This window comes from Thunnus albacares, chromosome 23, assembly GCF_914725855.1.
Source record: "Thunnus albacares chromosome 23, fThuAlb1.1, whole genome shotgun sequence".
Lineage (NCBI taxonomy): Eukaryota > Metazoa > Chordata > Actinopteri > Scombriformes > Scombridae > Thunnus > Thunnus albacares.
The window spans coordinates 8,105,945-8,132,018 of record NC_058128.1 but is presented as its reverse complement, the minus strand read 5'-3'; the positions used below and the strand labels follow the sequence as shown (position 1 = coordinate 8,132,018).

Below are 26,074 nucleotides of genomic sequence, written 5' to 3'. Positions count from 1 at the left end.
CAGCTTGAGCCATCAGAGCCCAATAAACAGCACATATAGATCCATGGCTTTATTCTTTATTTGGATCACCATTAGCTTCCACAAAGTGGTCGCTAGCCTTTTTGGGGTCCACACAAAAACAACAACAATAAAGACAAACCATAATTAAAATCACACTGTATCAATAAAACAAAAAGGCAAAATAAGCCAAATAAGTTAAATAACTTTACATATGAAACAATAAACAATAGTAACCTACAATGAAAACAAAAACAAAATTGTCACAAATACACAAAAACAAAAAGAAAATAGAAACAAACAAAGGTTGCAAAACAGCAAAAACCACAACAACATCTATATGAGATTCATCAATTTTTGTTTTAGTAACTTTTTAAAAGAAAATCTACTTTTGATCTGTCTGAAGTTGATGGGGAACATATTCCAAGCAGAAGAAGCTCTATAAAGAACAGCTTTTATCATACAATTTGATTGTGGACTTGGCACCACCAGATGACCAGTGCTCACTCAACGTATATTATACCCATGACAAAAACCAGTATATACTAGTTTTTCACAAAAGAACTGCAGTGTATTATTCCAAATAACATTTTGCATGGATAACAGAGACATGAATTTAATTTAGCCTCCACAGTCAGCCATAATAATCATTTATGCGTTTCACACACATTATCATGGAAAGAGCAATGAAGAGTTAATCTGGCTGCTCTGTTCTCTGTAATTTGAAGCTTTTTTTAGATGTTTGATAGCAGCACTTGACCAAATAACTGGGCAGTACTCCCGGTGAGACAGAACAAGTGACTGAACAACATCAATCATCACAGAGGATGGAACATACTTTATGCAGGACATTTCCTTGGAATTGCAGTGCCCTGTCCCATCATGGAAACAACGTGATCAATCTGATAAGACCAAGACGATAAATAATCTACTCTGACACCCAGTAATTCAGTGTTAGTGACCTGCTCAACTGATATCCCATCTATAAAGAGATTAAGTGCAGTGGTGTTGGCTAGAACATGCCTACTACCAAATACAATACATTTAGTTTTGTTAATGTTTAGTACTAATTTGTTCATTCTCACTCATTCGGTAATGCTGTGCAATTCATCATGTACATAGATTCTCTCTCAGCTCCACTGAAGTTGGTGACATGCAGAACAAAGTTGAGTCATCAGCATACATAACTACATTGGCATTTTTAGAAACATGTCATTTATGAAAATGTCATATCATTTAAGAAAATTGAAAATAAAAGTGGACCCAAGCAGCTATCTTGTGGAACACCGCAAGATATTTTTTCGCTGTTAGAAAAAACTGCCATTGAAAAATACTTGCTGTGTTCTGCCCGAGAGCTAAGGGTGAAAAACCCTCACATTTGGTCTTTGCAATAAGAACACTGTGGCCAATGACATCAAAAGCTGCAATAAAAGTCAAGAGCACAGCCCCCACTATTTTCCTGTCATCCATGTATGTTAACCATTGATCAGTCATATGTACTAATATAGTAAGAGTAAAGTGTCCATGTCTATAAGCATGCTCTGCTTTTGTAAGTAATCCATTTCTACTAAAATAATTTAACAGTTGATTAAATCTTCTCAAGTATCTTACTCAGCACAGGAAGTATACTAATAGGTCCACAGTTGGAGCCAGTAAAACCTGCTTTTTCATCTTTGGGTAAGGGTATGATTTAAGACCCTTTCCATGCTTTAACTGAGAACTGGAAGCTGAGATACCTTGCAGACAGATTATGGATATGAGAAAACAGAAATTCAAAGTTGCTCACAAGGCAATATTCAGTTGTTAACATGTGCTCATAGTGCTAAAGAACTAACCAGTAAGCCTACTGGGGGATGTCCAAGTGCAGTAGTACTATCTGTTAATAAACAGGAAAGTAGAACTGTTGCTTACTGAAGTATTGGATCATCCATCTGGTTGTCAGCAGCATTGATGAGCTGTCTGCCTGCTCCTGCTCAGGCACCCTGACCTCCCTTAACCTCCTCGGCCTGGTTTGACAGCCAGAGATGTGCTCTGTTCATGGAGAGGTGTGTGCATCTGTCTGTCTTCCATTGTGCTTAGCTGCATTTACATCTGAGGACTGCTGTGGCAGTGACCCTGACTGACGTACATAGGCAGGCGCGAGGAGTTTCCTCTCTCTGCTGTTGCCACGTTTCCCTGTCATTCTCAGCCTGTCTGGAGCCTGTAGAGCAGCCATGCATGCCTTCCCTCCATCACAGAGATGGTCTTTGTCTGCTATGCTCACTCATGCTCCTGTAGCTTGATGTGCATTTAAGCACCTGCAAACTATATTAGGTCTGTTTGAAATGTTTCTCCTGAGGCAAACCCTACACCATGATGTTTATGTAAAAATAAACTTGTCTGCCTAAATGTACTGACACAAGCATCCCATTTCCACTAGTAATTCAAAATACTTTTCCCACTTCGGACAAAACAGTGTTTATACCCAAAGTTGAATTCCAAATCTGTTTTCACAAGAATTAGATCCTTTCATTGGCTGCAAAAAAACAGAGAGGTCGTTTGGGTTCATGCGTCCTGTATCACCTGATTTTCAACAAGCAAATGGTGGCACTGTCATGTTTCACAAAATGATTGTCGCTTGCTGATAAATTTGAGTTGTATAGGGCCATGACAGAGTTGGAGAGAGGAGTGCAGGGAGGAGTGTGTTGTGTTAGAGTACAGTACATTTTCAAAGTCATGGCTGAATATTTAGCTGATTTTGATGACCACTCAACTCTTGCTAGATTTCAGAATGAGACTTCTCCTTGAGCAAGACTTGGTTAGACACAATAACAAACAAACCAATCAAGTGAAAGGTAAAGAAAACTGTTTTATTTCTCTGTATGGTCCTTTCCATAATGGACACTTATAATAACAATCTGAGCCTGTCAGTGGAAAAAGAAGCACTTTTAGTGAATGTACATTGACGGGGTGCTATTGCCCCGTTGGATGACATTTCAGCCCATTTCATGTCTTGCAACAATACTGCACCAATTTCAAAAACTGTTGTCTCCATTAGTAACTTAGATAAAAAAGATGGGAAAATAGGGTTCAGGTTGAAAAATACTGAAGTTTCTCTTTAATGCATGGGTTCAGAACATGACATTGAAGTTTTGGAGATAAGTGCATTCAACCCAATCGCCAGAATAAAACGTTGGCATTGTACATTTCTGCAAACCACAGATACGTTGAATGTCTTTCAATCTTGGCCATTATAAGTTGAATAATGACGTTTTATGATGTGACAACAAAAACCACTTGGTAAGGGTTAGGGAAAGATCACGGTTTGGATTAAAATAAAAAACTAAAATAAAATAAAAATGGCTACAAATGTCCCAAGGTCTCGCTAAAAAACACTCAGTTTTGTCAGTTGAAACGGGAAGCAGGCATTAGTTTCGAGGTGGTCTTGAACCAAACTCTCTGCTGATTTCCAACTTTACGTCAACAAACTTCCTAGCCATCCACCGACCCCTCCTCCTCCCAATACAAAAGTCAGCTCATATAGATGTCATGTGAATTATGTGACTTTAGAAATGTTGATATGATAGGTATTCTGGAAATGAAATATGCTACGTGTTACACATATTGAAAAGTAGATATTCAATGTATGTAGGTTTGCAGAAATGTACAATGCCAATGTTTTATTCTGGTGACCAAGCTGGTGCATTTGTGCGATGAAATGTGAAATGTGAGAATTTGAAAATCACCAAGCTTGCACAGTACTGCGTTCAGCAGACACAAGCCTCCACAAATTGACACCAGGCATCCATCTTGGAAAAGGAGGAGCTGATTTTGCTCTGTTTTTTTTTTTGTTGTTGTTGCTTTTGTTTTTTTTACATCAGTGTGGTTTTTGTTTGTAGCAGTTGCAGGGCAATGGCACATGACACCCAGATATGTGGTGCGACTCGTTTCCCGGCACTCACAGCAAGGAAAGCTCCATCCGTCATGCAAAGATCATCCCCACCCTGCCTCTTTGAAGTGCTGGCTTGGATCTGGTGAGGCAACATGGCTTCATCCACACAATTTTCTCCACCAAGAGACACCAGTATGAAAAGGTTCTGTTGCTGCTGTGGAGCTGCTTATTGAAAAATGCATCAAACTCCTCATGCATGAGGGATGTGAAATGTTATGAGACCAGGTGTAACGCGGCCAAGTCAATCAATTTCCAATTAAGCCACGCTCCTCAGTCATCCATAATTCTTTTTAGCATGTAAGTGGCTTTTTAATCTTTTCATACAGGAGGTGTGCTTAACCCATGCACCCTCTATGAAAAATGTCAACGAGTGCGGGAGGAATTAATTAAAAGAAGCAATGTGTCTGATGGATAATTTGAAATTTTCCCTGCAAAAAATATAGATAATTCATTTTAATTTAATCAGTGCGTTCAAATCAGGATGGCAGTGCCACTGACACCCAAACCACTCATTTATAGTTCAAAAACTCAAGAGATTTATAGCGTCCTTTCACTTGCCCACATTAATAATTTATTACTCAATCTCTTTAACAAAACCCAAGCAACTCTTACTAGTATCAGCCTCTGTTGTGTAGAGACTCAGAGTCATAAAACCAAAAACCTTTCTTAGTATATTTAACTTTTGTGTCTGGTTTTGCAGGCATTTTTTGTCTTTTTATCGTCTATGAGTTGTTTACCTTTTATGTGTTTGGACTGTTTTGTTGAACTGGAAATGGAAGAGGGATAGCCTCAGATAGACAGTGAAGCATTACTTAACTCTAGGGAGATAAGGAGGCCTGCTTTTCCAAGTAAAAGTTGTCACTTTGTTCAGTACAGAAAATGTGATTGAGCACGTCTGATGGCTGCTTACACCATAGTCTTGCCATCTCCCTCAATACGCCGATTGATTAAGCTGTCTCTACTGGGTTTTCATTGGCCCGGTGCCCATTCTTGGGCCAAAACACACCTGCCTGGCCTGTCAGCTACTAAAATTATGACATCATGAGGCCTCTCATAAGGTACCTCTATTGTTTTGAAATGAAGGCACATCAATTTCATGGGCTCCACTGCCCAGCAGATGATTTGTGAGTGCCATTATCCTCTGAAATCGCTCCGGAAAATGGCTGCAGTGTGAAGACAGGAATTGGTGATGGGGGGTTTTGAGGGTGGAGGGGGAACAGTTGGTTGCATAGAAATGGTCCATTGGTTATGTATGTAACCATTAAGAGCAACAGCAGGGTCAGAGCTTAGAGATAGACTTAAATATCATTTTTCTTTATTTTTCCCATGAAGAAAATTCTTATCATATCCAAGTTTTTTTTGTTTTATTTTAAATTTAAAAGCACTTCATAAACATCCAGCAAAGACTAAAAGACTTATGGCAGAGAAGAGAGAAAATAGAAAGCATAAGAGCCAGAAGGGGAGAAAGAGTGACCAATAACCTAGTTACAAAATCAGCATGCAAGTACTTCATCTTTTTCTTCTCGTAGCAGCAGTGAGAACAGGTCTGACTGCCATCCAACTGACAGCAGAAGTTTTTCATTTCCAAGCTTGACTAATTCATTATAAAGCCATTTGAGTGCCAGAACTCTCTGTTGTTATAACCGGAATATGAGAAAGAAAAACTGCTGAATATTTGAAATGATAATTTCCAACTTGACCGCAGTGGAGGTAAATGCAAAATGCATTTTGTTAGGAATTCACTCAACCCACTACCCACTTAGCATGAGATGTTCATTTTTTCTGAAGCTCCCCCAACTTCGCTACAAAATAAGCAGATTGCTGATAAGAAATGCTCATTAATCAAGTCTGTGCAGCAATTGAATCCGCACGGCATCTATTTTCCTTTCAAGAGTTTACGTTCCTTTTTAAAACTCAAAGTCATGTGAGAACAAGAATGTGAATCTGTTTGGAGGAAAGCATCGCCGCATGCTTTCATAAGACCAGCAGCCTGAGCACAATACATGGTCAAATGTTAAAGTTATCAGTGGAGTGCAGAAGTGACGGAGCCTCTTCACCACTCTGCTTTCCACACCTGCACTGAAGGATTTCAATTCACTGGCAAAGCCCTCTATGACAGCGCAGGAGCCATTCTGCTGGGCTGAGATAAAACATAACACTAAAAAAAAGTTAAATAATCAATTCCAAAGAAATGCCTTAGTATTAATCTAGAGCAGACTGCAAGGATGGTACCTCCCAGAGGATTGCAAGATGATTTGCAAAGGGATTTAAGAGATGATTCGCAACCTGTGAAAAAGTTATATACCAATATTTTCTAAAATACAAATACTTTATCATGTTTTTAATTCCTTGTTAAATTTGTACAATGAATATGTGCAACCTTGAGGCTTCATTCATAATTATAAAGTAAAATAGAGAGAAATTACTCTCTACCTCAGTCAATATCACTGTGCTATTGCAATTTGTGGATGCAATTTTGTTTTGGCAGACAGTTTAGAAAATTTTGACTAATTTAAAGAGACTGTAATCCTGAAGTCAGACAACACCATATTTTTGTCTTTTGAGATGATCACTGTGTGGCGTGTTTAATTCGGTATAATGCCTCTGAGCCGCGAGGGGGTGATAGTCATGGTTACAGGTTCACTGAAATGAAATGAGACAATTACTCTTTCAGTTTGCTATGACAGTTATGCGCTTTGTGCTCCTATGTGGGTCAACATAACAAACACATCACAGAAATTGTCAAACTCAGTTAGAGAATTCTGACATAATCGTCTTCTTGGGACGCCATGAAGTGTCCCAGATGCTGCGTCCTATGACACACCACGGCATAAAGTGAGCAATATGCTCTACAAAGCCAAAAGTCTATATACACTTGGTAAAAACTGAATGAAGACTGAATCTGACTTTTTGACATCTAATTTACCTACATATATATATATATATATATATATATATATATATATATATATATATATATATAAACAGTCAACACTTTCAAACACTTTCTGTCACAGATAAACAGACAACTACACAGCTAAAGCAAGAGAGCTATCAAGTGAAAGCTAGCTTGTGAGCCACTGCTAACCTTAGTTAATGCTAATTTTACTAAGCTGTTTGATTTTTCTCCAGATATTTGTTAATTGAAAAACACACATTTTGACAAAATGACATCTTGGTAGTTAATTTGTTACTGCATACAACTAAATAAGGCAGTATAGCTAAATTCTAAAATGATGGAGCTACATTTAGCTACAGTAACGTTAGCTTATATCAGTAACTGGCTTTTCAGCTTTTGACTCGTGGAATTATGTGGTTTGGTTTGATTTAGCTACCTTTAATCCACAAATACATTACATTGCAGATGATTTTATTATATCGCATTAAATATTGTAAATACTAATAGAAGACAATTATTGACAAAATAGACAAAATATTAATCCCTTTGAACTATCAAAATTAGTGCAGTATCTGCATTTTATGTAGGTTCTGTGGCAATTATTTCTTTGGGTTTAAATACTTGAATACTTTACTTAATTTTCTCAACTTAACTGCTTCTGTAATTACTGCTCTCTATCTTTAGTGCAGATTTGACACACCAAATTTTCAATCCTGACGCCCTGCTCTGTCAGGTCGGCCCATTATCAGGCTGATGTTGTGTAGTCTAAATTTGGCATACTATACACACCACACACTTGTTTTACCCCATGGGGGAATGTAGTAAATTGTGGAGAGTAAACTACAGGGCATGGGGTCTGCGGTGGCTCCCTTTGCCTCATTGCATATGCAGTGGAGTCCTAATTCCCTCAAAAAAATGGTTAGACTTTATACAAATTATCATTACATGCAAATTTTGAAAAGACAAGAAAAACACGACATCTCATAACACATTTATTGGCTTGATTTGAAAAGTCCAATTCGTACAACTTGTTTTAAAATGTTACTTGTAATCCTCCAATGGGATTATGATGATCAAGAGTAATAATGTACTTTTCACCTGTCGTAAAACCCATGGGATGTCCCACAAATTAATGCCAGAATGTATAAGAGGGATGTCAGATTTGCAAAAGAAATGACGTATTAAATCCCTGCTTCTCCATGAGCCACTAACAGAATTTTTAGACAGAGAGCAAATAACTAACACTAATGTCTGCTTAACCTGTATTTTTTTGTGATATTCTTTGAGAAATATCTCTTGCTGTTTGACTTCTCGTAAAAGTAATTTAAGTTCACCCAAAAAATCCTCTACTATGAACTTATTTACAGTCCTAACAGAGAATATCATTCCCATTCACTTCTATCTTTTATAGTACAGCGAAAAGGGACATCTCTAACAAAGCTGCCATGTGATGCTTTGAACTCCATCTCTTGACTGGAGCTTTCAGATACTGCCCCAGACATGTATGATTAAAAACCCAAATGGCATTATACGAAAAGGTCCAGCTAGTTGCTATCAAGATTATTGTTAAATCAAAGCACAGTGGAATTTTATCTAATATCCTTGTGGAGGATTCTTTGGAGCTTCTGATTGGCTGTAATGTGCAAAGCTACCCTTTGTATGATCCTCACCAAGTGTTTATTCAAATCTTATCTTCTCTGTTGCTGCATAACCTTTGCTTCATTCTCTCTGAAGCTTTCGTGCTGAACTTTTAGCCCAAATCTTTTTCATCCTTTTGTGAAATTCTGAGCTTGAGCAAGAAAATGATTTCCACTGAAGAGAGGATGAACAGTGTAAAAAGCACATTTTCAATAGCATGGATTTGATAATCTGATAGAATGACTTTCTATAAATATGCAGTTGAGGGGTTTGTCAAGGGGCGAAGACTAAATTGGACTGCTTATCATTTATGCTTGGTGAAAGTTTAATGAACAGATAGAGGTCTGAAGTTTAAACGTTTTTCTGGTCCATTTCAAGTCTCTGACACTGTACGTTAATGTTTTTTTTAATATTAAACCTATTTGTCAGAGACCATGTACACAAAACATTAATCTCAAGCAAAGACTTTCCAGCTGCAGTCCCTGGAAAGGTCAACACAAACACTACAATGACTCATGTATCACATTTTTGCATTGCTGTTCTGATGGTTGAAAGATTTTGATCTCATATCACCAATATGCTCATAGCCCAAAAGCTTGAACAAACATTTACATGTTAGTTGCTATATATTTTAAGTTGATATTCCCTCAGTAACAGCCTAACGCAATGAACATTTGTGCAACTCAAAAAAGGAGGTGCAACGATTGGAAAAAAAAAAAAAAATCCAATCTCTTATTCTCATGTTTTTGGCGGCAACATCAAAGAGACTTCTCAGTGATTCTCCTGTTAGAGGAAATGTCTGGTTACAGCCTGGTAAAAAAACATCAACAGCTTCAAGTGCAGTGAAGCTTCAATCTCATTACCATAACATCATTGTATTATGATGATATCTGTGCAGAGATCACGCTGTGCCATTCAAATAAATTAATAAACATGGCGATGGTATCAAGCAGTGCGATTGCATAAGTCATGAAAAAATGCTGCATTAGGAAATATTATGACTACGAGTGATGGAAGAATACATTTGTTAATTAAAGTAACACTACTACAATGTAAAAATTCTGATATGTGAATGTACAAATACAGTTTGTCTCAGTGGTTCTCAAACTTTTTCACATCAAAGACCCCTAAACTGACATAAATTAGACCACAGACTCCCATTTGATAAGATTTGTTATCACCAGGGTCACTCATCTTTTACTTTTAGATGTTAAAGTGTATGAAATCCATGATCAAAATAGTCATGCATGCTGCCATTGTGTTACTTATGGATGAAATTATAGTGAAAATAAATTATTCCCCTTTTTGCTGGGGACCCCCTGGAACACCCTCAAAGACCCCTTGGAGTCATCATACAGCTTAACATCAGCTTAAGTGACAAGTATGTTATGTCCAATGATACCACTCAGTGTTATAATGTGTCAGAATGTGACAGTACCAATGGTTTAGTCTTTCAACAGAGAGCTCAGTTCATACTAAGCACTGGCGAAGAGTAACATAAGAGACTAAGCGATGGAGATGACGTGTCATAGCCATAAAAATTGAAGATCTGAATTCTGAGCAGTGAGATGTAAACATAGTCAAAGAGATTGTATGTAAAAAGAAAATGTCTCTAATCCAAGAATTGAAGAAAAGGGCTGGAACAACAGGAAAGAAAAGTAAGTACAGGAAAGAAAGTACAAAGGAGGTACTCTAAAAAGGTACAGAAGGAGATCGTCCACTGACCGCTATAAACAGCTGTTGGATGTGGAAATAATCAATCCACACAAAAGGTTTTGATATGGCACTTGAAGCGGAACTGCTGCTGGACTCCCCGCCCACTGGCAATTAATATCTAGAGAGGTTAACAAAGATGTGGCGATAATGCTAACACAATGAAAATAGCCCAAATAAGATAATCATAGGTACTATATTGAATGTGAAGCCATACAGAACAGCTGATTCGTATTCACATGGGAATGACATCTGAAGGACCTCCAACCACATGTTGGACAACAAATTATTCCAAATTATTGTTTGATTAATAGTATCAGCGTTAACAGTATTTTAATGTTGCAGTTGGTTGGTTATATACTATTGGGAAGTTTACAAGATGATCTTATCTTTTGAATATGCAATCTTAATTTGCCAGTAGTGGAGTAGAAAAGTTAATTGAAATACTCAAGTGCAAGTACATCAAAATTGCACTTTTCTTGAATATCAGACCCAATCTTTGATACTGTTTATGGCTGATATGTAAACTCATTAGTTAGCTTTCTGTTTTGTAGTTTGCTTTATCAGCGGCGGAGTCTGCCTTTCTCGCACTGAATTCAAATAGCATGCAGATGCCCAAGGGATTCACAGGAAACAAAGCATGCATATATACGGATCAAAATTTGGAGCAAAATAGCCAGTGCATGTGCACATGGCACTTAATTTGTACACATGCGCATATGTCACATAATGACATAATTTAGAAGAGCAGAACAGCCAACACAGGTATTTCTGGTATAAGTATAGCTACAGCAATAATAAATGATAAAGAGGACATCAAATTTTCTGTTGTATTTCTGATACAGTAGCTGCTCGAATAATGTGTAATTTTGAATGGAACTTTGGGACCAATGCTTAAAATGTGAGATTAAGATGAAGAAACGGTGATTGGCACAGATGACTTGTCTTTGAACCAACATGAACCTTCACAGCTTGAGAAAAAAAAAAAGAGAGCAATGACAGACATTGTGATTGCAAAACCCCTTGTGCACTTTATCAAAATAACCTTGCAAAAATCCTTTGGCGGTTTCCCTAATTAGCGCTGTTAGCTCTGAGTGCTGCTGTGTTGGGATGTACTGCAGTGGGAGAGGACGGGAGGAAGGCAGACGGCAAAGCAGATAGCTAAGTAAACTCTCTGGTCTAATAACGGGATCCCTCTGCCCTGAGGTTAAACAGATCCACTAATCACTCTCTTTGTTTGGTTTCGGTTTTGCATTCATCCAGGCGGCACCGAGAGAGATGGACGTCTGTGCCTTCGCCGCTCTGCTGTTTCTGTATCTCTCAAACTGAAAATGTGGCTAAACATGTGGGTGCAGAAATATCCAACCACTGAAAATAGGAGCAATGTTCATGTTAGTCAAGATGCAGATTTAATAAATGGCGGCACTTGTCTTTGCATGTTCAGTGCCTTGTAATTAGGATTTCTTGATCGATCAAAACAGGCAGTTTAGCGGAAAACATTCACCAGCAGACCATGCATATAGATCCATCATGTATATTGAAAGCATAAGTCCCAGATATTCTAAAGAGATGCAGAGTCAGTGGAAGATTGATGCACTGGCCTTTTAAATAGGTTGACAGCAAGCCTCTCAGACAGTTACATAATCAAGCCTTTTTCATCCAGACACATGCACCCCTGCTGGGATGTTGGGTAATAGCAGACAATGAAGAGTCAGTGTAGATGTCCACTGAGATCTATGACCAGGTTCAGACTAGAGGAAAGCAACCCCTCTCTCCTCCCCATCATAATGCTAATGTTGCAATAAAGCAGAAGCCCACACTTGCAGGGCCTGGCAGTTACAGTCAGGGGACACCAAGTATGAGGAAACTGCATTACAGACGTTCCCTTCAGAGTATTTAAAAATGGAAACACTGGAAGGCTTGTTTTATTGCTTATGCTTTCGATGAGGTCTTTTCAAAGCGCTTCCGACAGTTCATAGCAGTGTGAACATGTTTTTGTTATAAGACAGTTAAAACTGCACTCCTAGGGGAATGTGGTGGAGATGCAGGAGTCATCAAACATAAAACAGCAATTTCACAGAGAGGTATTCTGAGGTGAAGTTGTGATAATTGAAAATGTGATATGAATGGTTTAATCTATATGGATATCAAATCTAGCTTGGCATGCACCTTTTCTCATTTTCCATAACCTGCATGCCACATCTTTCTTCGGAGTACAGTTCTCTACTTAATGGAATTTTACTATACTGCTATGCGAAGGTGGCCCACCGTGAACCATATTCATATTAAAAGCCATCTGAGGAATCGTAAAATGGTGGAAGCTTTAGGCACTGAGTCTGGTCTCAGTGTCAAGTTCAACATGGGATTACTGTTGATGATCCTCTGTGACATGACGTGACATATTCATTTGTTTTAGGGCCGCCCTCGTTATCATCTCACTAATTATTTTCTTGAATAATTAACCGATCATTTGATCTGTAAAATGTCAGAATATTGAAAAATTACATCACAAATTCCTGAAGCCCAAGGTGACGTCTTAAAATGTCTTGTTGTTTTCTGACTGACAGTGCAAAACCCAAAGATATTCAGTTACTATCACATGAGACAAAGAAAAGCAGCAAATTCTCACAACTGGGATGCTGGAACAACAGACTTTTCTGCATTTTTGCTAAAAAACAAACAAACAATTAATCGATTATCACATTAGTGGATGATTCATTTTCTGTCAAATGAATTACTCAACTAATCTTAAAACAAAAGGAAAATATGTAAGAATATTTAAAACATGAATAGTATCCAATATTTTAAAGTGGCATAGAATAAAATGTGACAAAAATGATTAAGTGCAGTTACAGTTCTATAATAATTCACTAATACACACAAACAAAATAAAAATACAGAAGAGAGAATTAATCAAAGGCAAATAACAAGCTGACTAAGTAATATCTTCAATCAGAAACCACATCTAAATGTTGACTCACTCAGATTGCTTTGTACACCTTCACATTCTCTTGAGAAATACAAAGTAATAAAAATAATAATAACAATAATCATTTTTTTTCCTCAGGAAGTTTTGTGTCAATTGGTGGTGTTTTTTAAAATTGTTGCATTAGGAAGATATCAAGGTTTAAATGACAGGTGTCTCTCTAAAACTTCCCATTAGAAGTATAGTATATAGGTGATTTATACACATGCTAAGTCTATTTATATTTTTCTGACATCATTGGATATCAAATATTACTTACTTATGCTGATGAACAATCACTTTAGAGCTCTCTTACACCTTTTATCTCCAACCTGTTGCTAGTCTTCTGAACGTAAACTGAGACTGACCATCAGCAGTCAACAAATATGTTATGAAAAAAAAAATATTTGAGAATTATTGTCAGTGAGACATAAAATAACAACAGAGGTTTTCTATTTGAGCTCCATGGTGCATAAATCTGGGCGATAGGTTTCAAGATTAGGCAGGCCATTCTGGTGTGTACCAACACATATCTACAAAATGTGTTTTTAGTAGTGTAATCAGATGTAAATGTGATTTAGTTGGCAGCCAAGCCAGCTCTAAGGCATCTAATTTAATATGTATCTTCAAGGTACCGGATTGTGGGTGTGAAAACAGAAGAATAAAGAACTAAATCAGATTGTCCACACAATAATTGAGATAAATTAGCTGAATACAGCTAACCCAGGCACAAGATGTAAAATCTGTGATATTTGTGCAGGTTTTTGAATAGCCAAAATTGCACAGAAATTATAGTCCAAGCTGTTCGAGCTAAACCTGGCAAACTAACCAACTGACAATCATCCTCCAGCAAGTGATAAAGCTCATATCTTTATCTTTACAGGGCTTAGACACATTTTAGGATTATATGGTCCACGCCATGGCCAAGCAGTTCAGCAAGCATGTTCTCTACCAAACGTTCAGTGCTCCACAGTGATGACAGTCTGCTGTATGGGTCGGTCACTTTATTTAATAAAAGTTCCCCCTCCCAAGACGCTGAGGTAATTCCAGGGAGATTAAGGTGATAGAGTGTGGATAAAGACAGCCGCCTGGGTCAGGCTGCGCCCAGGGAGAACATACACTGTTCTTTATAACCTTGATGGACATTTTCACTGTCACACACAGTAGGTCCACTGCTTGGAGGAGCAGAGAAACTTATCTTAGGTCATGCAACCCTACAGCCAATCACTGTGCAGTATATCTCATCTGTATATGCTAAGCCTTACAGCACATTTATTCAGATTTTTCAGATTTCCTCACGGGGAATTAACTGCCTGTCGGCAAAGAAGATTGCAATCCATGTCCAAAGCTGCCTATTAGATATTTTAAACCCTTATCATCATCTGACAATTTTATGAATAATTTTCATCATCTTATAATGCAGCAGAATTGCTAGGAGCCTTCAAATCCTCTTCCTACATGATTAGGGAACACTGAAGTACACTTATGTTTATGCAATGTCTGATCAGACTAACAGCTTTTCCTATTAGCATAATAAATGAATTAGAGCACCAGAAACAAAGATCATTAGGCAGATTTTTACCATGGGGAAATCATTTGGACAATGCATTGTCTAACAACATGAGACAACACAGCAATGTGTCACACAGCCTTGACATGTTTCACTGCCAGCTTTTCCCAAATCCTTCATTCACTAAAACCCTGATGCTGTTTGCATTCTGGTGAAACGACCTTCATTTCTTCAAGGCAGCTGTTTCGTTTCAAAAGTGGAGGCTCTATGATTTCTCTGGCGTCCACGGGCTCTGTGATTAGTCATAACAGTGGATGGCATGCTGCAGACAGTAATGGTTAATGTGTCCGTGCAGTGACATGCCATAAACACAAGTTGTTATCATGACACTACATCTCTTCACTGGCGCAGACTGACTTAGTGTACTAAACACTGTAGCCACAGGGCTTATACCTTTTATCAGCCTCTCCCGTCTTTCCCTCAACTTTCTCAGCTCAAGTTATTTCTCTGCCTGCAGTTCAAAAGCAGGTGGGACATTGTTTTACTCTTGCTCTTCACATGCTAAAGACATAAACAGCGGCTTGTTAAGAGTTGTGCATAATAAGAATGCATGGATTGGTTAAAGAGATTTTTAAACTGCTTTGGTTCCTGCAAGGTTTTCTTGCTGAAATTTGCATTTAAACATGAGGTGTGCCTGTTAGTGGCTCATCTGGAAATATGAGTGAGAGTGCTGCAGCACTCTGGGTTAATGGTCTCCGAGGTTTGTGGCTTCCATACCGGGTGCACTCATATAGTGAACTTAGGCCACAGTAATTTACATCGGAGGCGGTCAGAGCCACCATCATTTTCTTTGATTGTCGTGCGGGATGTGTACATTATGCATATTGGGTGTTACAGGTCCATAGGGATTGAGGACTGTATAATTTATATAGTGAAGACTGAAACTTAAAGGCAATCTCCATGTTGCTGCTGTACCACTGAAACTGCATCACTGACTCCTGACCATAGATAACCAGCCCAGTATCACAAGGAATTACATTCGTATTCAATGATTCAACTGCACACGATTTATGTCAAATGTCAGCAATACAAGATGTAGATTAGACGCGCATTAGAGAGCGCATCCCACTTTCAATGCAGAGTTCATACTCTGTTACATTCTTGCAAGAAATGTTGGCCCTTTTTCTCCTTTTCTTTAAAATAAACACCAATTTTTCCCAACAAAGTAATTGTTTTAGTTACCTACCATAGATTCTTTTCCACAATCAAAATTATTCCCAAACCTTAAAGGAATTGTTTGGGAAATGCGTTTATTCACTTTCTTGCCAAAAGTTAGAGGTCAATACCATTTTCATTTGTTGAATAGGGGGACAGGGGACTGTTAGCTTAGCTTAAAGATGGGGAAACCACCTGTGAAACCAAAATGTGTTGTTTTTTGTACAGATAAACGTTAGAGATATAATGTGTTAATGAGCTTTAAAGATGCTGGCAGAATGCGAGTAAGTATTTTCCAAAATGTTGAACTATTCCTCTTACCATACAGCAGCTGCAATGTGCAGACACTGTAGAAATGATTTTAAAACTTTGCCGTTGAATGTTCAGTAGCATGGTCACTCTACATATTAAAGGGTTTTGCAAAGTTGTCCAAAATCAAGGTTCTGTCTGGTGATAAGAGCTGGGATGACATGCACTATATCACTTGTGACCAGTGCTAATCCCATTTTTTTTCTCTTGTACAGTGGCCATGGCTATTAACCATGAAGCTGGAGCAAGACACACCCGCCGCTTCCCTCTGTCAAAAAAAAGCCTCTCTGGTGCTACATTGAACACAGACTCTCCAAATATGCCATCCAAGTGTGAGAAAGCCCAACGGACTGCTTAACACCCGCTGTAAGTACTAACACACTCTGACTCTGCAGTGATAGCTTCTCAGTGTTTACTCAGGACACTCACACCAAGTCAAACCCCCAAAAGAGATAAACTCATCCTCAGCTCTGATTTATGAATGAGTCATTTCCAAATTTTGGCCCCTTTGCATGAATATTGTAGTGAGTTATAGCAGCTGCTCTCTGTATGGAATATGCAATTACATTTCTTTAATTCTATTTGAAAAGTGTTATGTCTGTCTTGACATATAATTCGCTCTACTCTGGGTCGACGCTCTCAATAAATTTTAATTTACCAATGGCAGATTGAAATTTATGCACACGCAAACGACATCTTTACATAATGCATAACTCCTCTGAAGCAGAATCACCTCACCAGGCCTGGCAGGTAATATTAATTATTATAAATGTATTCAGCATACATGGGAGATAATGTCTTCATTATGCATACAGGTAAAATGTCCAATGCTTAGTAAAGTCACATACAGTAATTTCTGGTATTTTTTGAAGGTACAGTACACCTAGCATTTTGTGTACTGAAGTCCTAAGATGACTTAATGCTAATGGTTTTATTCTTGCAGCATTTTTACAGTATGAAACATTTTTTTAAATTGCCAATGGAGTTACAAGAGCTTGTCCTACATCAATAGACTCAAATCTGGACTATGACGTAAAGACTTGTGAACCCTCATACATGTATTATGCTGAAGTCACACTGAGACCTTGAACGTAGAGATAGTATAGTGCTCAGGCTGAGTCATACGGTTTTCGAGCACTAAGGTGGGTGAGGCTAATTGCATGAGGAAAATTCTGATAATTTCAGGTAAGTGGTCATTCATAGTAACACGTACTAAACTGAAGGAAGAGTGTGGTCCTATGATAGCGCTACTGTTACAGTGTAGTCCTTTTCAGAGATGGAAATTATGAATCACTTCTGATTTTAATCAGTTCATTCAGTTCAAAGATTCAATATTTTAAAGCTGCACTTACTTATCAATAGTTTATATTAAGAATGGATCAAGTAACCACCATGTGCAACGTGAAAGGAGTCACCTGCAGTATAAACCTACTGAGAATTATAGCTTCTGCAGTCCACCTCAGCTCTACGGAGCAATTTAGTGTCTTCCAGCCATTTTGGTTTTACGGCTCACAACTTCACTGTTTTGGTTCAGTCTCACTGTTCTCATCAGCCTCGTTTCCAGCCCTAGCAGGTAGTTGTTTTTAGCGAAAAATCTCTGGTAAACAGCAGACAGACAGGTAACTGTTTGTTAACATGTAACAACTTTGTATGGCGCTACAGTATATCAGTGTTGGATGCATAGCTGGTTCTGCTGCCCCCAAGTGGCCAAAAAAAAATTATGAATGCAACTTTAAGCTAAGTGATTGCATTGCCGTTCAAATGTGCATCCGTGTGCACATGAATAAGCAATTGCATCTCTGATCTTAATGCTACAATGTAAAGGGGCTGCTTCTGACTGTCTTCAGTTCAGACTTGGATCATAAGTTAGTTTGCCCTATTAGTTAGTTAGCTCTATTGTTGGTTCACATGCTTTGTTCAGTTTGTTTTAACCTTCGACCTGCAACAGAGTTATCACATCATGATAAATTCTGCAGATTTAGCAGTCTTTTAACCTTATATCGAGGCTGAGCTGACTATGGCGCTTTCAGTCACCAAAGACTGGAGAGCCAATGCAAAAAGCCTCTGATTTGGTGGGTTTTGATACACTCTGCTTGAATATTCAGTGATTTGGTGGGAAATCCTCCCTATCAGTCTCTCAATTAAACATATTTGATCAGACAGGAGTATATGTCTGAAGCTGTGGATCATGTTCAGAAGTTTCAAAGGCCATCGGAGCAGGTGTCACTCTGTCATGGCAGACGATCTCTAGAGACAAAAAGAACATCATGTATAGCAATGTGCGAGCACTTGATATCAACAACCCCACTTCTCTCTCTGGGAGTGTGTGCAGACATTATCAGCAGACATGGAATCTGCACGTACACACGCCACTGTTTGATGCTGTTCCACCAAACACACTGTCAAGAGCTCTCCCTCTTCATCATAGCGATGCTGTCCAGAACCATTTTTCAAATGGAGTTGCAGCTCTTTGAACTGAAATTGTGTGTAGATGTATGTTTGTTTGTGTGCATATCTGTCTCTCTCCTTTGCATGAGAGTTTGTCTCTTTGTGTTCTCCTGTCCAAGTGACTGTATTCTTATCTGTCGTACTGTTTTTTGAGCGTGTGTTTGGGCACACACCACCCCCAAAGGACTATTAGGTCAGTTTCGTGTCAAGCAAGCCAAATCCCTGGCACAGATTAACAGTAGAGGGCAGCGCCATTCCTTTGAGGGCAAGAGTAGTGGGAGCAGTTGCATCAATTAGGGACTAGCAACCTGACCACCCAGCTCTACACTCACTCTGGCTGGCTCAAGACAACAGAGCTGACACACATGCTCAGACAGATAGGCACACACGGGGATGCAATTGCCACATACCCATTCAACTTGGTAGCTAATACATATGCAACACAGCACCAAACATCATCCATTAGCTGCAACAGGGGTCTGAGCGCACTGCTGGAAGTGTCAAATATGCATGAGGGAGTGGAGGTCTGTGTCTCATAATCCTCGAGGCAATTAATACAATCGTTTCCAGGGCCAAGCACCTAGATGCACGTATCAAACCTTTCTCTGGGCTTGTTGAATTTTTTAGGTAGACTAATTTACAGGTACGTTGTCCAGAGGCTCGGTTTTATGGATTGGAGCCGTCTGGAAGCCGACGGCAGGCCATACATTGAGAATTGTCCACAGTGATATATGAGGCTGTGGGGACAACATATTCAAGACAGAAAACCCTTCTGGAAAGGCTGTGTTTAAAGATAGAAAGCTTTCTCCTCTGCTAATTGTATTGCAGCTCTGATGGAACAGTGATGTGATGTTTGATTCGCTAAGTAGAGGGTTAATTGTTTGATGGTGACAATCAACACAATAATAATACACATTCAGTCCTGCAAGTGTGTTGCTGTTTTCAGAGAGATAACTTTCTGTTGTGACTTGAACCATTTCTCTTTCACACCACACAAACATGGTATTTGTAGACTTAACTGTCATAGAGAATCTAATTTTTTCTTCATACGCCCAACTGTTTTCATTGCATTGCTGTTCCTGCAGAAATGCTCTTGCAGAGCGTGTCGTCGTCTTCAGTATATTGTAAAGCATTTAATTCTGCCTCGGTTTTTGTTGTTGCTTCTGCAGATGTTTTTAGCCTCCAGTCAGATATTGATTGAAATGTTCAGCCTAGTGTGAGGAGAGGGGGGCTGGTATTCAGAGGCGTTCGGTTGGTGGGGAAGCACTATTGATTGCACTTAAAGTGACAAGATTGAGGAGGCCCACTTTGACACGTTATCCCTATTGCCGCCAACAGACAAAGTGCGGGCCAGAGGAGGAGTGCGGATTGATTTCTGTGATCATGAATGGCCTGAGACCTATGAATCAGTCGTCCAAGCTATGCTGCTTGAATATAAGTCAACAATTTTTCATAATGCCGCGGTAATGTAAGGACTGGCAGCCTATTTGATTGAAGAGGACAAGTAAATACTATGGTAATTAATAGGCCTCATGCACATTGTGACAAGCTGAGAAGTCCTCACAGCTCTGGAAATAATAATCCAGCGTGTAAAGCACGTAGACTGGTAGTATATTTGAGAAGGCAGGTATTGCGGGCCGCCGGTTCAGACATCTATGGGATTTTGTTGTGCATAATTCACTGGCAAGCCATGAAGCTGATATAGCCTCTCCCCCTCTTATGATCATCCATCAGGTAAAATTGCTTTCTTCTAACATTAGGCTGTCAACGAGAAATAACAAATGTAGCCATGTAGAGCAACACATGATTACAGGGTAATAATGCCCCGAGGTCAGAAGAATGTGACCTCATTCAGAGCGGCTTGTTGAAAGGAGCAAGTGAAATACTGGTCGTGTTGCGAAGAGTCACCAGGGAATGGCTCATCTTCATCTGAGGTGGCTACAGTCAGTATTGCTGTCTGTTTTTTAATCATTGTAGGTGCATGTTTCATATAATTAAATATATATAATTTGGAGCATGATATTCTTAAAAGGGAAATCTTGGGGAGCTCAGGGAAAGGTTCAAAAGCACATGAGTGCAAGATTGAAGGTCTACCTCATCACCTTTATTTCTGGTGGGCTCTTTGACCACTGTTCAGAAACATCTCGCACCGATAGTGAAGGGCTATTTCAAGCTCTGCATTTGCTCTGATTGATATTGTGTAAATCCATCAATATAATCTTCCAGGAAATTGCAGAGGCATTTCCAGAGGTCTAATCGAGATATGGGCACACTCACAGACTGAGTAGGAGTTTGAAAGGGGAGGAAAATTAAGGAGAGGCAAGACAGATGGAGGAAAGACCTGCACGGCTCAAGATGAATATTTTGAAATCTGGCACATATAAGAATAGAGACAAATGCCCAGAGCGTGGTGTTTTTGAGGAAAGGGAAAGTACGAAATGAATAAGTAAACAACAAGATACAGTAATTGATTGAGGGAAGAGGAAAAAAATTTGACATGCTTCAGTGATCTCAGTTTCTTCCAACCTAGTGTTTCCCTTCTTGTATGTCGCCTGAAGGTCTCTGGTTCCATGTGCTGCATAGCCAATTACCCATGAAAATAAGAGAGGAAGGCCAGTTGCAAGTGATTAACACACACCAAACAACAAGCACCTTCTGGATTCAGATGCAGAAACATGGATGCATACAGAAAGGAAAATGTAGCTCAATATTTAGTAAAGGATTTCTATGATGGAGCTTAGTGCTATAGCTGTATTAGAGTTGGATTAGAGCTGCGTTATGTCATTATTTTTTCACCTAATATTTTCTTAAGCGACAAAATATGAGAACAACAATAATTTATTGGACGCTTTGTTTTTCTTTAGTTAACATACAGTGAGTGTCATAACAGGAGGCTCTGTGCAAGCAAATACATCATAGCGAGTGTGTACGTGCATGTGGTAGTAGGGGGATTAACTGAATTGTGAGGTCTAGATGGTATTGTTCTTTCCAAGGAAGGACTCAAAGGACGTTTTAATGAATGGAGCTTGGGGAATGCAGCGGGATAGGCTGTCACAGCGGAAGGGGGGGAAATGTTGTGTTTCTGATTCAGGCTCTGAATTATTGGTGAATATGGCTACAACTGTCTCACTTTGGTTAATTACAATTATTTCAAGCTTTGTACAGATTTTTATCATTTTGGTTTCCAGCTAATTTGATGTATAACAGAAGAAAAAAAAAACATCAAACAAGTGGAATGCTACAATGTATTCAATGCTTTCTGTTGCAGTGAGACTGAAAGACGTGGCTGAGAGGCATGTTCTTATTTGATGAGTTAGATGTGACAGCCGACTCTGCTCAGCCTTGGGTAGCTAAGTGTGTATGTGCTTGTAAAAATGTAATACTGTAGCGAATGAACAATGCAATGATGTGCAAATATATTCTAATAACTTTGTAGTGTTTAAAATTCTGTATTTGATACGTTTTATTTGTTACCTACATTTTTCTCTTCCTAATCAAAACGCAGGAGGCATTGGGGAATTTATGTGCATATATACATCTTTAATATTATGAGTATGAATTTCTCTGACATGCTAATATATTTTAATCATCTAAGGATTTCAGTGATTCAAATGAGCAGGTTTTGCAGCCTGGTGGGATTAGCGCTGCTCTGCTAAATGTGTGTAGAGTAGCTAAACGGATCCTGTGCAAATGCTTGTACACTTGTGTATGTTTTGTGTGTAACCACCTGTGTGTAATGAGCATCTGACCCTGCATGGATCATTTCCCTCCTTGGTTTTAATTAGGTTGTAAATGTCAACATATGAACCATTCTCTTCCGCTGTCTGAAGCATGTGTGCAGTGTTTGCTGTTTGCTTCGCCGGACGAGGGGCTGCTGTTCATCTTTTGTCACATGTTGGCTCGTCGGACAATTAGAGAATGTGAATGACTCAAAGGCAGGGCCAAGAATAGCTGCCTGAGGCGTCTCTCACTTCCTGACCTCCATTCCTCCCATCATGCATCACAACAGAAGCGGGAGATGTGCGTCCTGGCAACCACCAATTAAGGCCACATATCCTTCACATGAGGGCTATTGCTTAATCAAAGCTGTGAGAATAATGAGCTAAAGTAAACAGTAATTACTGGAACCAGGCCATTGATTACAGTTCTGTCTCTGACTGGCCCTATGGGAATTTCTAGGCAGGGGAACATCTCCAAATATGTGCTTGATAGCGACATGTGACCTCGTGGCTTGCAATAAAATCCATTTACCTTGCTGAATTTGTGTAAAGTATTATTCATACCGCTTTCAACTGCACACATGTTGCCACATCCAGTTGTATTGAGGCATGGAGATTGATGATGACTCCTCGCCACTAAGCATATATTCACACTCCACCATTTATTTAGTGTGTGATGATAAATCTATTCATGGTGCCCATATCGGCAGTGTGAATTATGCATGTCATATAGATTTGTCCTCTATATAAAGATGTGGGGAAAGACATGAGCATGCAAGCTGCCATCACATTATATGGAGAGATCAGCGTGGACTTGAGAATAGCTGATTAGTGGAATTTATTCCAAACTGGGACATAATTTAACCCTAATCCAAGAGCGAGAGGTCAATCACAGTGGGTTAACAATATGGGTCAACAGCACAGACAGGAAATTTGTTCTTTTGAGTGTTTATTTGTTCAATGAGACTGTTCTCAATTGGAGGTTTGTTCGACTGCTTAGAATAACCTGTGGTTATTCTTTTCGACAGCAACCTCCTGGGTCATGCAAATGACTCTCGATAGCACACTGTAGGTGGAAGAAGCAAGATGTTACACAGCTACAAAAAGATTCATGTCTTGGTGCATTCAGATTAAATATAAAGCAAATTTTCTCCTCGCATTTTCCTTCAGACCCCTCTCCTTTTTTTCATCTCTGTACTGTATGTTCATGAAATTGAGTAATACAGCCTAACCCATTTGCCAGACACAAACATCAATATTCTGCAAAAACCTAGATTATAACAACCTTTTGTTAAATCCAATATCAATGTTTCTGAAACGTCAATGACATATGCATGTACAATATATGTGCACATGGCCCCTATGGTGTGGTAATGGCTAGGGAAGGTTTGTAGTTATAAAAAATAAACCATAGTTAAGATCTGATTGAGGTTAGGCAACTAAAAAGCCTAATGTCAGGGAAAGATCAGGCTACGTTTAATAAAAATAAAGCCAGATAAATGTTGTAGGTATGTGACGGATATGTCAGTCTCCTTAACCTCCACACCCTTACTTTCCACCTCGCTAAACAGCCTTTAGCCTACTTCTCTTATTGGCACTGAATGCTGGCAGTAGAAATAAAATAGTAAGGTGCGAAATCATCCAAAATGGATGAAACTCCTAAGATACCGGGCTGTACAGCCTCAAGATTTCACCTGTGAAGGAGAAATTTTCACTCAGACCCTTCTCCATTCCCCTGTCTCTGTATGTTCATAATACTGAATCATACAGCCTTGGGATAAGCATTAAACTTTCACTAAATCACTAGATCATTTTCAGCTCTCACAAAAGCGTCTTTGTCAATAACCATATTTCTTTCCATTGACTTTGGATGCAATTGCATCGGCTCTGAAATTCACTTTTTGTGTCAGCAAACCTTTTGGAGGAGGTCAGGGTGGATCATTGGGTGTACAAAGCATGTGACTTATGAAATAGGGTGTTGGATATTTTTCTTTGACAAAAAAAAAAAAGTAGTTTCAAGTGCCTGAACATAACCACCCTTTAACCATAGATGTGCCAAACCCAAAAATGATCATATAAGTAAATGGTCAATTTGAAGGGCACATAGTATATGTTCTTGTTTGCTATATTATTTTCCCTAGAGTGCATTGGTAACACTGAAGCACACTACTGGTTACAAGTTCTCTGAAGTTGTTAAGTGAAGTTTCCTGTATTCACAGCAGGAGACTCTAACATGGCTCGCCTGAGAGATGCTAATTTAACCGCAGAAAGAGACACTACAGCTATAGTCACCTGATTGTCTTTGGAGGGTGTGTGTGTGGGGGGGTTGATGTTAAAGCAACCAGAGAAGGACATTAGTAGTGTGTCAGTCTAAACAGCACTCTTGTCGTACTGTAATGACAAAAAGGTATTGAATTATCTGTGTACGCTGTTTGTCTACAGGGGGGGTAAAGGGCACTCGTAATGGGTGGCTGATCGTGTCTGAGCATTAGCAGTGAGAGCACGATAAGGCAGCTCTCTTAGTTCATTACCATTCATCACGACTAATATCATTACGTAGAATAGATACTCTCACAAAAGCCACACATTACCTCTCAGTACACACACATTATATACTGTACATAATCTTCTATTACAAGCCTTTTTTCCTTCCCACCAAGTCCTTGACTGAAAGTTACTCAGGTGCCAGAATTTGCATACATGTTAGAGCCAGTCAGTGTGTGGGTAACATGAAAAATGCAATTTTCTGGGTGACTTCCCACTCTTCAAGATGGCAGCTGTGCAAGAGCAAGAGAGAGGGAGCGAGCATGCCACCTGGAATTGCATTGCTGCTGACATTTTTTATGATTTTTTACTGCTGGTGCAAAAGGTTTAAAGTTTGTTATTGAGCAGGGTCTAACCTCAGTAAAAGAAATACTTTGCCATAAACTTTTTCTATCAGTCATTCCTAAACCTGGAGTGCTGGACAATGTACTCACATCAATAGTAAAAAAAAAAAAGCATGTGGTTTCAAAAGGGGGCAGCCTCAGAGATAATCAGGATAACTGGAGAACTGTTTTAATGGTGGCAAAATAATGTCATTCTCAGTTATTTATCAGGAGGATTTTGAGTAAGTTACTTGCAGCATGTTTGGACATACTTATCATCCAAACATGAGATTTGGATTGTGTTGTGGAAGTGGATTTTTATGAATTTCCATTTTCTTTTCTGTCGGTGGGAGCTCTGTTCTCCGTGGAGAATATGACTGAACTTTGTCATTTCGAAATTTCAGGCTTGTCAAGTGAATTACTAATGTCACTTAAAATTTCAGATACCCTGTTTCAGAGGTCATGCCAGTTTAAATGTCCCACAATGGCTCCTTCCTCAAAATAATGCAGGGAGGAATCGAGTTCAACCAAAAGAAACAAAACATCCGCTCTCAGTAAGAGAGGGAATGGAAAGATGTGTTCCAGGGTCACATCTGGCTCCCTTCAATTTTGTATCCAGATATTCATCCATGTGAAAAATTCACATCCTCCAAAGGGTTTTATGATCAACCACAGGAGTTAGAACACTCTCTGAGGTTGAATAAAGCAATTTTTACAACATTTTCTTGCTCTATATAGACAAATCATCAGCTGCCCAAGTTAGATCAATGTTGTGACATGAATATAGCCCCATGGTGAGTTTCAACCATGTCCAAGATGTTCAATTTATGACATCTCTCACTCCTGTGAGGGTTTCGATTCAG

The 26,074-nt window shown here is 39.0% G+C and overlaps 1 protein-coding gene across 3 annotated transcripts in view; it reads left to right on the top strand.

Moving 5' to 3' along the window:
* Window positions 1–26,074, top strand: part of chrm2a (cholinergic receptor, muscarinic 2a) — a 75,654-nt gene that overhangs the window by 14,262 nt on the left and 35,318 nt on the right. For all 3 annotated transcript variants that reach the window (XM_044344142.1, XM_044344143.1, XM_044344144.1), the window contains one exon: window positions 16,393–16,543. The gene's annotated coding sequence lies outside the window, so the exon portion shown is untranslated. The remainder of the gene's footprint in view (window positions 1–16,392; window positions 16,544–26,074) is intronic.